The sequence below is a fragment of the Cavia porcellus genome, unplaced genomic scaffold (assembly GCF_034190915.1).
Source record: "Cavia porcellus strain 051 isolate PalLab524CR breed Dunkin Hartley unplaced genomic scaffold, mCavPor4.1 scaffold_22, whole genome shotgun sequence".
NCBI lineage: Eukaryota > Metazoa > Chordata > Mammalia > Rodentia > Caviidae > Cavia > Cavia porcellus.
The window spans coordinates 44,383,551-44,398,877 of NW_026947505.1; the positions used below are offsets into that span (position 1 = coordinate 44,383,551).

Here is a 15,327-nt window from a genome sequence, read left to right on the forward strand (position 1 = left end):
TGTTCTCTTCCTCCTCCACTACCTTCTGCTTGCTAGAAGATTCTCAATTAAGCCATCCTCAAGTGATCAAATTGTTTGCATGTGCACAGGAGGACAACAATATAGACAGCAAATGTGCCTTTGGATGCCAAGGTCAAGACTGCCCTTGAGTTTCCAGCTCTCTGTATCTTCTGTACCTGAACTTGCCCTTAGGACAGGATCAAGTAGAAGCATTTTATGTTGCAGCAGGGATTTTGAGCCAACCTACCTCTCTCAGGGACTAAATTTTATCTCTAAAAATGGCATGGCACGAGTAGCTTTCTGTGACAAGTACTGAAATAACAACACTTCTATTTGGGCAGAAGACGTCCCTCGATTCTTCCCAGGGCTGTTGAAATGAGAGTACAAAAAAATGAAATACTGTACTTTAGTTTCCGGTGACAACTTTCTGGACCCAGTTTTCACAGGCAGTCTCTGTGACTGTCATCCTTTTTCTGGAAGCGTGTTCTGTTAGGGCACACAGAAATTTTCTGCCCAGAAAAAGCGATAAAATGGATTCGCTCACCATGAGTTATGCTTAAGGAGAGAGTCTAGAAGTGACAGGTATTTCTAAAAACTATTTGGAAATCATGTCCGCCTGGATTTATTTTCATTTATCAAATATTATTTTGCTACCGTACCTAAGGTGGTGTAACTAATGTCTCCAATTGCACTTGTCCACACCCTGGCCTCATGCCCGCCAGCCCTGTGGGAGGAGGGCGTCAAATGACATTGGCGAGACTGCTCTTTAACAGCTAGTATTATTTTATTAAGGAAAATTTGTATTGCCCCCTTTCCTCTCAAACGTGCCAAATGGACAGATTTTGATTTTCTTGGCCAAGGGAATTAAAGACCAGGGAAGTGGCTTTGCTCCCCCTCTGGCACTTCCACCGCGAGTTCAGGAGGCGCCTGCTGAATCCAATCACTTTGAACAGCTAAAATTTCAGGTTTGAATTTCATCTCAGAAATGCACAAAGGCTGAGAATTGGTGACAGTGTCTGTGTGGGGGTTGTTGTCAGTTACCTGTTACTCTGTTTCTACTCATAGGCAGCCCAGGTGTATTCCCCCCAGGTAAGGGAGCCCCTGCTGAAAGCTGCATCTCTTTGTTGCATATCTTGTTAGTTAAGCTGTCAAGAAAGTTGCCAGTAAGGAGGTTGGGGGAACAGAGGGACACAGAGTTTAATCCAATTAAAACTTCACTGGCTTTACCACATTCCTGATATCCTGGTTTAAACTGGAATCTTTTCAACATGGGGGTGTCAAGGAGAAAAAAAAAATCTTAGCTGCATTGCAAAAAGGCATAATATAAAGCATAAACAAAAAGAGAAAGGAGCTGTGGTATGGGAGATAAAAAGAGTTCACTTTTAATTCTGTTGTCACTGGCCTTTAACACACTACTGGGTTTAGTATAAAACGACTACAAGCAAGCCAGGCAGCAAGGCTCTGGTTAGCTTCTACCCAATCAGCAACTTCAGCAATGTTTTGACCTGCCTTCTAAGAAAGGATTTGGCAATCCCAAGAAGATCTTTTTTCCTGAGGGCTAAAAAGCACAATGACAGTAACACTCGATGCCTTGGAATTAAAACTAACAAATGTGCTCAGATTTAAATCTATACCATCACATATTGACACATATTGACACAGATGGTCCCTTTTAGTGTTAAATGTTTTTTTTTTGCTCACAATGGGAAACATGCAGTGCTAGATCATTTTATAGAATTGAGCAAACCTGAGGAAGAAGCAACTTCAGAGCCTTGCAGATGTCTTTTGACAAGGCTACACGGACTGATCAAGAACACAACATGCCTCTTCTGAGATGAATGAAGAATGGTGGGAGTCTGTGAGGTGAAGGGGACAGAAACAAATGTGCGCCCCAATGATTTTCAAAGACTATTTCCATTCCCCTCTTCCAGAAGCACACTTATTACAAATGATCTGGATGCCTGTACATTCTTTCAAAACTAATTTTAGGAGCTGGAAAAGCACCAAAGACATATATTCTTAAGTCAGAAATGCAAACGCAATTACGTGATCACTTTTTTTGTTTTACAAATCACACACATACGGATATGTGTGTGTGCATGGGTGCATGTGAGCTTATACACATGAAACATGCATTTGTAATTGCCTGATACATATGACTCTTATACTGGGCATTTCTATGAAATGGAGAAGAGGAAGTGGTAATAACTATATTTAAATTATTTTACCAGCTCAACTTGTTGGATAGTTTAAAACATTTATACATACTAATACAAATGAGGAAATTTTGGTTACATTGAAATAGTAGTTTTCTCACAATACTGAACATTTCCTGAAGAGCAAAACAGATGTGTCTTATCAGTATCATAGAAGAGAATACATCTAGAGGGAATATGAATTAGTATTTAATAATTGAAGTGATGTTATTTCTTTAAAAAAGCAAACTTTAAAATTGGTGTAGCTCAAAGTCTTGTCAGTTTTATTACAGTTAGTAAAGCTGCCTTTCTACTTTTATGAGAAAGGTGAATGTGTTCTGGTTTAAATTTATATTTTTAGTGTATTTAAGTGATTTTAGATTAGCAAATGAGTCTATGAATCATTTGATAATCTAAGCTATTTAAATGATCTGTTTGTCTATACAAAAAGAAGGTACGAGTAGCTATTTGTGGGAGAGAAAAATCCATGGAATTCTTGAACATTCTCCAGGGAGCAGCCTATCATGGATGACTCTACCACGTGTGCTTATAAGCATTACCTGTGGCTAGCAGACTAGTTGATACAGCTGGGTGGGGGGGTAATGGACCCTAAAGATTTATGTTTCATGAAGCTTCTTGGATGATTCAGTTTGTCTTTAAAGCACTTCTCTGTGAAACGTGTCTCACAATGCGCTTACAGTTATGTAGGCAATTGAAGCCTTACTTAGATTTCATCTATACGTGAGTAGCTGAACTCCCTTGATCACATAACCACTGTGGGGTTAAGTGCAGGGTGGTCTTGTGAGTGATAGTCCCATCAGAGTCACAGGAGAGAGAAAAGCAGCACAAATGATCAGGAGAGAAGGGCTGCAGGCAAAGTCTACTATGGTGTGTAAACTCTGCCCCATTCCCTGGGAATCATACTGGGAAACAGAACTACCTTTACTCTGTAATGCTATATATTACTCAGGAAAATGTTTCAATATGTTTGTTCAACCCATTAATATTCTTTATCAAGTCTATATTATAAGGGATAGTCTGAATTTGTATTTGCTTGAGAAATAACTTTTTGTGGACAAAAGAATAATTTTTGAATAATCTTCATTTATTAACAGAGAAAAACATCATCATCAAATCTATATGGTGGAAATGTGCTTCATTATTCGCTTGTATTTGTTGAATTTTTAAAAGGGTAAAAGACAAATTAAATACTACATAAATAATTACAAAGCATCTACTTAAATGTACCAATGCAATCACCACTTGGTTTTAAAAAAGACTACACAAAACATCACAACCTATTCCCTTAAAGTAGAGATGATTTATATCCTGAATTTGATAGTTACTATTTTTCTACTTTAATTGACATAGTAATCTCTAAAAGTGTGGTACCTGTTTTTGAACATTATACAGGTGGAATAAGAGCTGTATTCATTTGAATTTTACTTTCTATGCTACTGTCACAAGAAGTATTTGTATTGTTATTTGATGTTTTCATTGCCATGTGGCATTATATGATATGAGTAATCATATCTGTTATCTAATCAACTCTAAATAAATGCTTGAAAGTTTTCTAGCTTGGAGTTTTTATCAACAATGCTATTAGAAGCAATTTGCACCTATACCCTGATAAACTTTAAGAAATATCAGAATCACCCAGAAAGTTTATTCAAAAACAAACTGTTGGACCCCAGGCATCTACTGAGGCAATCATTCAGAAATACTGTTCTGCCACTTGGAACTCAATATTGATCCACAGACCAATGTTTGACCAGTAGAATAGTTTTCACTTAGGAGAATGTTAGAAATGTGGAATTCCAGATTCTATACTCTACCTATTCAATTAGAGTTTTAATTTTTATAAGATCCCCAGGTGATTTGGGTCTATATTAAACTATGATAAAAAATAGCTGTAGCTAAAAAAAATAGGTGCAGGTTACATATACTTTGAAATAGAATTTTTTGAGGTTATGGTAAACCAGGTACCTTTTTATTTCTAGATGTAAAATCATTTTCACAGAAGAGTTACAGTTTATACATCCACCACCATAAATATGTGCAGTTACAGATATTTTTACAGTTGCCAAAGAAAAACCATTCATTACTTCAATTTTGATGAATGTTCTAAAATAACTTTAACGTATCATCTACAAAATATTCTTCTCATTATGTTAAGCAGGAAAAAGTTAGTCAATGAATGTAAGAGCTCTTAGTTACTCCATATATTTCTCTTTTTCAACATAGAGTAAAACATGAACCCTTTAGAGATTTTAAAGCTCTAATAAGTTCTAGAGGACTCAGAATAATTTTCAAGTAAAATAAATATAATCTGTCTTGGACAGAGGACATTAATCAAATTGGTCATAACATATTTTATTAAATATGTGAATTAATTAATAGCATGTCAAGTTAAAGAAAACCGTTAACCAGGAAGTATTGTAGACACTTTAATTTTTAATATGAAAATTTTCAAAAAGAAGTTATACAGTCTTTTCCCTCGTACTACTATGGGATGATAATTCATTGGTCTAAAAGGCTTATGTGCTAGGTCATCATCTGTCTTATTGAACACTTGTGTTCATTTAAAATCTTTTTATTTAAAGAATATATTGTTTCTGATTGTATTAAAAACTTCATGAAGCAATCACATTGTAATTTTTCTTGTCCTTCCTCTTTTAGATGTAAAATTCAAACCTGTGAAAATATCAGTTGGGTAACATATACAATGAAAGAGAAAACACCATTACAAAGAAAATAAAAGCATTAAGAAATATAAACATACACTATCTCACATATTCCTTTACACAGTTTCAGATGAAGTCTAAAATTTACATTGTGAAAAAACACAATATGAAAACTCCATCCAAAATATTTTTTGTACTTAAGTGCAAAGATCTTAAGCATTGTAAGTAATTCTTTTTTTTTTAAATGAACTAATAATATTATGGTGGTTTTAAGCCTACATAAAGGATAATTAGGCATAAAACAATAGCTTAAAAGTGTAACTCTTTACGCAACAGTTATTATGCTAAATACTCTATAAAATTAAATACCAATAGCATTGAAAACAAAAATAAGTTTGCAAGGTAATTATGTAATAGGTTAACAGAACACTATTATGCATAGTAGATATAAATGAAAAACTTGGCTGATAATATGCTGTACACATTTTCCTTTATTTTCTCATTCACATGTTATGATATTACTTTCCCACTACCGTCTTACAACAGTTGAAAAGTCCAATCAATACAAGAAGCTTACTGGTGTTGTTCATTAAATTGACAAAATGTTTTCTTTTTGCATATGCACTGGCTTCTCATATATCAGAAAGTCTCAGTAAAGTTTCACAACAGACATTTATTGCAGTTAAGAAATTGTCTTCAAAAAATTCTCCTAAAAGAAAACTTACAAGGAAAGTAAAAGTTATCAGCATGTAACTTTCTTTCTATCTACATGAATGCATGTATAAATATATGCTAATTTATCATGGAACAAAATACAGAAAATTTTAAGCTGAAAATAAGTAGCACAGTGCTTTCGTACTATGATTTGCATTGATTAAACTCTTAAAAACAATCATTTCCTAACTCATCCTTCTGAATTCTTGCCGAATCTCATTATGCCACTGTATTAATTTACCTTCCATTTTTAATGCAATAAAAACTTTAGCCCAACTAGCCTTAATTGAATAAAATTACCAGGACCTAGAACATGTTCCTGGCCCACTTATGCCTCATTTGTGTCCTCACTGTGAAAGTCCTCTCTGCTCCATATAGCAGCATTCGCTCAGGACAGAATAGTGCTTGTCCTAGTCCCATTACTATTGTAGTTCTTCTCAAAATATCTGCTATAAGAACTGGCAGGAGAGTAGCCTATTAAACTGCTTTCTTTTAGTAGATACCATGCTGCATGAACCTGCCCTGATTGCCTTCAAAGGTCTTCGTTAAATTTGCATTCTCAGGAAGAGAAAAGGGAACCTTACTGTGTGGAACTGCATAACCCTTGCCTGCACGAGATGATTGATTCAGCTAATGATAAGACAAAGTGAAACATAAAGCACAAGTTTTTATCCGAAAAAGAAATAAGAAATCTGAACCAGGTGGGTAACAAACACCTGCAATCCAACACTCTGAGAGGATGAGGCAAGAGAATCACAAATTGAAGCTCAGCTTGAGTAAGTGAGTTAGAAACACCTTGTCTCAATATTAAAGGATACGGGGGCTATGGATGTAGCTCGGTGTGAAGGCACTGGATTCAATCCCCAGAACTACCAAAAAAGAAAAAAAAAAAAAAAAAAAAAAAAAAAAAAAAAAAAAAAAAAGGAGAAGCAAGGAAAGAAATTTGGAGCAGTTGACCCAGGGAGACGCCTGGCAGCTGTGGAAGGATCCCAATGTATAGGAGATCTTTGAGAAGTTTATTGAGGCAGAAAAAAGCCCCTAAGGTAGAAGAAAATACTAAATGTACCCCCGTTTCATCACTTATTTACTCCCCTAATTGTAAATGCACATCTGCCTTACAAAAAGGAGGTCGGCCACAGCTAGAATAGGAAGTTTTCTTACTTGAGAAAAAGCCTTCTATGTGATCTGCTGGCTCCCCAGATATTTACGTAAAGGCTAAAACAACTCTCAAATCCAGCTTCACTATATGGAAGTCTTTGCTGAGCATTTAAAGAAAGCAAAACTCAACTAAACAAAAGAACTCTTTATTGTGATCCTCGTACTCTTAGCTAGAATTTTTGTATCTCACCCTTCAATTGGACCTGAGTATCCTAAATGACTTCACCCAAACATCTCTTAATGTTTGACAGTATTCCTGTTACTACCTGTGTGTGAGTGTGTGCATGAATGGGGGAGAGAAGGTGTGGCTTTATAAAAAGTCTGAATTGTGTCAATGCATTCAAATACACAAGTCAGCATGCCTCAAACTAAACACTGTTTACCTCCCAAGATGTGGCACTCCCAGGCTCACAGTAACCAGCAGATAACTTTGATGATAATGACAATTTGAAATATTCATTCTCAAAAATTATGTTTGACTATGTATTTTAAAAAGAAAGCACCTAAAAGTAGAAAACACAGAGAAAATATGAAGTATAAAATCAAGAATGTTGAACAAGACATGTCAGATCAATGAGGCGACTGGGGGTGTGGATCAATGGTAGAGCTCTTGTCTTGCATGCATAAGGCCTTGGATTTGATCCCCAGCATCACACACACACACACACACACACACACACACACACACACACACACACCATATCAATGAAACAATAGTGCATAAAATCTTATAAATTTCAACTTGAAATAAATATAACTGTTCAGAATTTATTCATACTTTCTTCAAACTCCAGTACATGGCAAAATTTAATCCTAGCTTTAGTGAAGCTTAAAATTTAAATATTGGATAGAGAGTTGGTATAGGGCTGTACAGTGGTACTCCCTACACTGGGGAGGCTGAAGCAAGAGGATTGTCATGGCTTCAAGGCCAGCCTGAACTACACAAGTGAGTTTCAAGTCAGTTGCATTACATAGCAAGATCTTGTCTCAAGAAATATTGGGCTGCATTTTAACTAGAAAATAAGTCCTGGATGTCCATGTGTGACTATAAATAAATTGTGATGAACTGAGGATTTGCAATGATTTCAATGCAGGTAAGATGGTAACAAATTATTTTACAGTAGTGAAACTTAAAAGAATATAGCAAAAAGACTAGTAAATATTTTTACATTTTCCCAGAGATATCTGTGTAAAGAGATGATATAATTATGTTATTAGTCCACAACAAAGTAGCTAATTTGAAGTCTTCTCGCTTCTCATAGAGCATATTGGCCTTCTTTGCACTTAACTAAGGAGGATCATAGTGCATATCAAGTCATTATGTGTTTCAGATGGAAGGTCCTGCAGCCTTGGTGGACCTGCAGAGCTGATTCTATTTCATTACTCCAGATACATCCAATTGGGACTCTAACTGTGGGGTTGCTGACCACAGTGCTATCTCAAGCATCAGATCCTAAAGGTTACACATTTTGTGATAAAACTTTAATAGTTCTTTCTTTTGTAATTTATGAGAATATATTAGGATGAATTTTAGAAACCAAGGAGACACTTTGGACAAATGATATTGCCACAGTTATGTGGAGGCTAAAATGTGGAAAGATTAGCATACTAGATGTATAACTGACACGTAAGTACTCATGTCCTAGCCTGAGCTTCTGGATGCACCAGTAGTGCCTGGCACTAGGTGAGAATGTGAGCATCAACTCTTTCCTGGTGGTTTAGACTTCTGGGTACTTTAGGCAAATTCAGACCAGATCATACATGAAGAGGTGCTCTGTCACCACACCTATCCCCATCATGTGGTCACAGGCTATTAAGTGTTTTATTTAAAATATCATTGCCTAACGTGTCTTTTGGTAGTCAGTGTACCTTATCAGCCAGCAGTGTAGGAATCTCAACTCTTCCATGCTTCACTGCCTACACAGAATGAGGTGGATTACGCCTAGAGACCTGACTACTTACAAAGGCCCTTAAACGGATTAGATCGTGTTATTTTCCTGTGCAGATAGCTTAGGCCACTTTAAGCACACTGTAATCATAATGCCATGGGCTTTCCAAAGCTTTCATTCCTGACATGAAAGCACACTGCAAACAAAGTTATTTCTCCACAGCGTAAAGATGGAAAGGGTGGAGTAAAATTGTAGTAAAATGGAAATTATGTATTTTATAATTCTTTTACAGGTACCCTATAATTAGAATTACTTATGTAATTCAAGTTACCAAAAAAATGCTATCCTAGGAGAGATGAATTTAAAAACTATATCTGTTGTATGATTGCAGCAAATTCACATGGTCAATTTTAAACAATTCATTGTTTTAGTCTATGTTTTTGTTGGCCACTAGGTTATCAACTGTATTTTATTCTACGTACAATTGCATAAGCTAACTTATGCTGAATTATCCCACCTAGGGAGGAACTAATAGTTCTAATAAAAAATGAAGGCATAAGTAAACAAAATTCAGAGACATTCCAAAATGGTTGTATATGACAGGAAAAATGAACATTACTACAACCTTTTCTAAGAAGTTGAGTAGTATACACACATGTTTGTTGAGGTCCTGTTCTGCACTAAGCTTTGAGATATAGCAATAAGAAAAAAAAAATTCTGAAGAATTTGGAAAAAAGGAAATCTCAGGTCACAACCTGAAGCATATGGAGATTTAGAAGGTAAGTGTAGATATAGAAAACAGCAGAGGAGACTCAGAAAGCTGAGGCAGGGGAACTGCTGTGAGTTCAAGGTCAGCCTAGGCTGCAAAGTGAGTTAAGGCCAAACAAAAACCAAAAAATAAAATAAAACAAACAAAACAAAACAAAAACAGCAGAGGAGGTCAGAAAAGAGTGTCCCATGAGATAAGGCAGCATTAGAAAAATTGATTATCCCAGTTGAATTCCTGAGGTTGCAAATGGTGAATACAAGAGCTTAAAAGTCACATTAAGTGTCAGTGTCAATAAAAATAAAGGGGTGACTAAAACGCAGGGTACATAGGGTCTAGTGAGGAAAGAATGCTGGCAAGAAAATAAATGGCCAATATGTATGATGGGAAACGCACAAATGCACCACAAGGTTATTTATTGCAGTACAATTTACTCTGCTATAATAAAAAGACTGCAAAACATTGTGTCTTCAGTAAGATGCAAATACACTCTGCTTCTCATAACAGCCTAAGAAGTCCAAGGAGGGGGGTTACATGCTCCATAATGTTATTCAGAGACACAGGTACTCTTCCCTCTTGCTCTGGCATCTAGAAGTATCTGCCAACCACATATCCAAAGCTAGCTCATCATCTTTTCTAGTAAGGCAAAGAAAGTAAAGGTCATGCTGCTTTCTTTTAAAGAAGGTGTTCAGGTCATTTGTGATGATACTTTTTGGCCTTATCATAGTGATGTGGTCACATTTAATACTCTGTAAAACCTACATTTGGTTGTCCTCAAAGATTTCCATTACAAAATGAAAAAGGAGGATAAAAGATATGAGAAACAGTTATGATAACTCTCATAAATGCTATAGTCACCAAAAATAATGGCAAAATGGTTGTCTTAGTCTGGTTTCTGTTCATAATAACACATTATCACTGACTGAGTAAATTATAAAGAATAGAGGCTCATTCTAATCCATGATTCTGCTTCAGAGTTGAGTCATTGAATTTGATGAGGGCCTCTTTGCTGGCAAAATCACCAAAGGAAACCGAATTGGACTGCAAACTAACCCATTGCCCCATTAATCCCTAATCACATGAATGAATTAGTCCATTCATGAAAGGCATAACCATATCACTTTTTAATTGTCATACCTACTCTCACCTCTTAATATCTCATGATGTTGATTAAATCTCAAGGTAAATTTCAAGGTAAGAATAAATTTCAAAGCACAACAGTGTTAATGGGTATATTTCTATAGAATTAAAATTTTCATTTCACTGAAATCAAAGCAATTTCTAGAGTTATTTACAAAACTTACTTGTTGATTATTCACTAGTGCCTAAGTATGCCTAAGAAATACTGATATATGTGTAGCATGATCCTGAAGCTCAAGCAACTAAAACTCTGTTAATGGAGGAAAATAAGCAAAGCAAACAAGCAAACAGATCTATTGTCACGAACAGTTACATACATTTTATCATCATAATGCATATAGTAAAGTAAGGGTCAAAAAAAGAAATACTTTGATCTTCACTTGCTTATGTAATCCTCAAGCCACCTTCTGAAAGTTATATGTGTGCTCCAAGCATACATATTTTACAGACCAGTAAACTGAAGATTTCTTTGCTCAAAAACTCCAGCTACTAAATAGTAAGGCTAGTTTTAGAATCTGTCTTCATGACTTGTGAGATATGGGCTCTTTTTCTTTCTTTCTTTTGTAGTACTAGGGATTGAACTCACTAAGTTCAGAGAAAGATGCTTCACCACCACCTTGAGATAAGGACTTGATAACTTGTTAAACTGCCCAGACTGTGCTTGAATGTTTGATCCTCCTGCTTTTAGCTTCCTAGAGTGAAGAACAGGATTCCTTTTAATATTTAATTTAGAACATTAGGAAGAGCAGACTTAGACAAGGAATACTTGGTGGGTGCATGTGTGCTTGTGTGTGTAGAGTCCAATCTTCAAAAAAACCTTAAAAAGTGACTGTTTATTAACTGTGTAGAAATAGGTCAATGCACAGCAGACCACACAAGATGAATTCTAAAGAAGAGAGGAAGCAGGCCAGCTGTTCCATTATAATTCTCATTATTCCTTCAACAAAGGCAATTTACAATTATATAAGGCACCGTTCTCCTGAGGCATAGTATACCAAAATAGCCAAAAATGACATTAAACAGCATAAGCTTTCACTTCTGCCAACTTTAGCTCCCAAAAAGTTTTGGCTATTTTCGGAAATCTAATTCAACCTCAAAAGAAAAAAAATTTGCCATGTAGAGGATAAACACACACACACACACACACACACACACACACACACACACACCAAAAAACCAAACCAAAACAAAACAAACAGACAAACAAAAAATGGGGAAAACAATTTTGAGGCAAAAAAAAATTGTACCACTGTTGTTTGGAGCACTGGCAACAACTTCATGCCAAATGTTTTGGGAGAAGATGATGTTCATTTGGGCAAATATCCTTGCATAATTTAAATTCAACCTCATTAACTTATTGGTATATCTTGAAAGTGATTTTATTTAGTTCTCTATCACCTTTTAAAGTTATGCTGTTTCTGCACAGAAAGGCAAAGAGAAAGAAGCAACAACCTCTGTGTCATAATCTTTATTGGATTTTGGATGCATGAAAGCATTAGCTGAATTATACTTATTCTAATCAACGCTACTGTGGTTTTTGAGTGTCAGACACTGTAGCCCTCAATAGAGAGATTTTAGGAAGACAAAGTAGCTAATTCCACCAAGCTCACAGAATTTAGTGTGCTGGACTGAGTTTAATAAAAAAGGCCTTCACAATTCTATGCTCTTGATATGTAAAGAGAATGCAGGCCGTAGTTGGGAAACTAGACAACTCATTCTTGTGATGAACAGAGATGCATAAGTGGAAAAACAGGTGAATAAATTTCATTAGTACATGAGAAACTGGAGAGGGGGTGGGAAAAAGGAGAGAAGCGAAGAGCAAGAGAAGTAAAAGCCGAGGTTCAGCGTGAGTCAAGTGCCGTGAGCAAGGTCTAAGTTAGTTGATCACCAATTGCAATGTAAGAATGCAAAAACTTCACAATTTCCATTTCAAGACCTAAATGTATTTGTGAATACTATCAACACTCTATCACAACTACAACATTCATAAAATGAAAATGACCATATATAACTCAGTTTCCATGAAGATGAGCTTTATAAACCTCGACAGCATATTTAGACAATTTGCCTCAATCTTTGGCAATATTTTCGAGCAACAAATGAAAAAAAATGTTAGCAAACAGAATAGCATAGAAAGCAGAGGCTACTCAACCACACTGTGCTTTGAGACAGAATCAGTAGATTATTGGCATTGTTCAGCCAGGAAAAAGTAGAAGACATTTGCAACTATTTAACTAAACTAAAAATCCAGGTTTTTTATATTTTAGGAGATAATAGAAAATGTTTAAAATAAAAGCTTACACTAGGTAGATGAATTAGACTTTTTTTCAGTGATTCATGGTAATGTGACAAACACGCAGACAGTAAAGTAAGACCACATTTGAGGATGGTTTTTATTTATAGTGCGCATGTAAGGAAATTTAGGTTAGAATACTCAACCTATCTTTGTAGTAAGTAATCCACTGAACCTTTTTCCCTCAAAGCAAGTAAGCAGGAAAAAAAAAAAAAAAACAACAACAACAAAAAAAAACAGTTTTATGGAGCATATAAGATTGAACAGACAATTCTTAGAAAGAAAAGATCACCCAGGCTGTGGACTGGTAACTTTCTCGATCAGCTATCAGTACCTACAGGTTAAGGCATGAGACTAAGTGCTCACCAGGTTATGAGTAACAGAGAGGTAAAGAGCTGCAAATGTAGAAAATATAATTCCCCACACAATTTATTTAATCAGGATTGTTGTGCTTTGCAAAAACTCTAAATGGAAATAAGTAAATGTTGATCAATATCTAATCAAATTTTCAACATATGGTTCTGCAATATTACCTATGTTTACGTTGACTGGTATTTCAGTAGGAAATTTTACAGGAAAATACACTTGAATTAATTTCTTTTTTTTGGATTTAAAATTCAAATAGCCTTCCTTACCTGATTAATGTCCTCTGAAATTCTGAATTTGAGTTGCAGTCTAGGATTTGGCCTCACTCTGATTTGAACATTGTTATTATGGCCTGTATCTAGATGACCCCCAAAGCCTTATGCATTCACAGGTGATCCTTTAGGGAGGTGGCAGATGAGTATATGATGCTGGGTATACAATACTGGGTCAAGGTAGTGCGATAACTAAATTGGTTTAGCATAGATCCAGGTGTGCATAGAGGGAAAGCTTACCCTGGTTGTGAGTGGCGACACCCAGAAAGGCTGAAGTCTGAATGGGATTAAAGGAAGAAGAGTCACCGCATTTTGCTGCTGTCTTCTGAATGTCACACCATGAACTCTTTTTTCTCTGTGATGCCCCTCTGCGATGCTGCCTTGGAGTCAGCTGAGTATAGGCTGAAATTTCTACAAACTATGAACTAAAATAAGCCTTTTCTCCTTTAACTTGTGGCTCTCAAGTATTTTGTCTCAACAATGAGAAGAGTAAGTAATATATATATGCACACAGTTTCTGACTTACTTTGGTTTGACAATTTTTGACTCTACAATGGTGCCAAAGTGATTGCACGTGTAGTAAAGACCGTACTTTGAATTTCCAGTTTGATCCTTTCTTGGGCTAAGAATATGCAGTATGATATTTTCTTGGGATGCTCCCTGGGAAGCTCCCATCAAGCATCAGATCATGAGATAAGCAGTCAACACCCTGCAGTGTACTGTGATGCCAGCATTTAAAAAAAAGTATTCAATAAATTACATGAGCTAGTCAACATTTTATTATAAAATAGCTTTAAGTTAGTTGACTTTGCTTAAAGAAAACAGCTAAGTAAGCATACTGAGCGCGTTTAGAATAGGTTGGGCTAAGATATGATGGAGGTTAGATATTTTAAATATATTTTTAATTTATAATATTCTCTTGTTAATTATTTCTTGGCCTTTTGGCTAAGATCAAGTGTAGTATTCTCTAGTTAAAAGAAGAATTTATTGAAATAGAGCCACATCACTAGAATCCAAGATCATTTATATTTTGTTCTCTATAGTACTAGAGTTAATTTGTGATACACTCTCATATATCAACTATGAACATAAATTTTATGTGTCAATATTACTGAGCTAAAAGATAACCAGATGGTTGGTAAAATATTATTTCAGGGTGTCCATGAAGGTGTTTCTAGAAGAGACTGGCATTTAAGTTAACTGCCAGGATAAAGATATACCTTCACCAATGTGGGACAGAATCATGTAGTATAGAGGGCTAAAACAGAGCAAGAAAGCAAATGCATTCTATTTTCTGAACCAGGACACCCATCTGCTCCTCCTCTTGAATGTCAGGACCACAGATTCACAGAGAACATGTGGTAGTGATTTCCATGGTCCTTGGGCTTTCAAACCTGGACTGAGCTGTACCACGGCCCTTCTTGGGCTTTGGCTCTCAGAAAACATATTTTGTGACTTGTCAATCTGCATAATTTTCTGAATCTCAGAATACATTCCCTCTTGCATGTGTCTGTAGATCCCATTGATTCTGATTCTGTGGAGACTCCTGGTACTTTAGCTTATCATTAGAAATCCAAGATGCCTTAAAGCCCTTCTATTTAGAGTAAAAATCTGAAAGTTGAAAGATTTTATCCAAGATACAGTCAGTGGATGGTGGGTATTGAAACATTTCTCCCTTCACATGAAAGTTCTTTAGACAAAAGATTAAATTTATTTAGGAATAGCACTGATTCAGAGTACCTGGACTACAGGGCTTGGGAAGGCCCAGCTCTCAGATTCACTGCTCTTGAAAAACTCACTGTCTTTCAACAATTTTGCTTATTCCACTTCATAGCCCTGTGTTTGGGTGT

The 15,327-nt window shown here is 35.9% G+C and overlaps 1 pseudogene; it reads left to right on the forward strand.

The window, feature by feature from the left end:
• Positions 1-14,402: 14,402 nt before the first annotated feature.
• Positions 14,403-14,546, forward strand: LOC111758331 (U2 spliceosomal RNA; annotated as a pseudogene).
• The last annotated feature ends 781 nt before the right edge of the window (positions 14,547-15,327 follow it).